At 47.9% G+C, this 618-nt stretch overlaps 1 protein-coding gene across 1 annotated transcript in view; it reads left to right on the top strand.

Moving 5' to 3' along the window:
- The window catches only part of tyro3 (TYRO3 protein tyrosine kinase), a 14804-nt gene that overhangs the window by 2762 nt on the left and 11424 nt on the right, over window positions 1-618 (top strand). The gene's annotated exons all lie outside the window — the stretch shown is intronic.

The raw sequence follows: 618 nt of genomic DNA on the forward strand, positions 1-618 counted from the left end.
TCTTCTTCTTCTTCTTCTTCTTCTTCTTCTGGTGTTTTCTGGACTTTGACACGTTAGCATTAGCTGCAAACTGATTGGTTCAGCCCGGCACTGGCCACTACCTACAGACACATGAGACACACTGATGGTGTTCATGTGGTTTGTGAGATCCAGTCCATTCATGTCTGTGTGTTAGAGTCAGGACAGGGATAGCTTAGCTTAGCGTAGCTTAGCATAAACACTGGGAGCAGAGGGGACAGACCTGGATCACCTCCAACCAATCAGCCACAGTCGCAGTGTCACATGATCAGAGTCAGTTCAGAGTCTTCAGTCTTGCTGTCCCGCTTTCTCCTGGTCTCTGCTCTCACCTGAAACTCAAACCTCTGTGTTCTGATTGGCTCCTTCTTGTTCAAAGAGGTGGCGATGATGTCATAGGTGAGATCATCACCTGTTCTCACCTGGTTGAGTCAAAACAAACAACCTCCTGTTTCTCTTCTTCTTTGATTTGTTCTGCTGAGAGGTCAAAGGTCACAGAAGGCTTTGATGTGACACCTGGACTGCTCTCACCACACACACATACACACACACACACACACACACACACACACACACACACACACACAGAGACACCGCCCTTGA

Source organism: Seriola lalandi, unplaced genomic scaffold (assembly GCF_002814215.2).
Source record: "Seriola lalandi dorsalis isolate HSWRI2012SDOR001 ecotype SW California unplaced genomic scaffold, Sedor1 jcf7180002054902, whole genome shotgun sequence".
In the NCBI taxonomy this organism is placed as follows: Eukaryota; Metazoa; Chordata; class Actinopteri; order Carangiformes; family Carangidae; genus Seriola; species Seriola lalandi.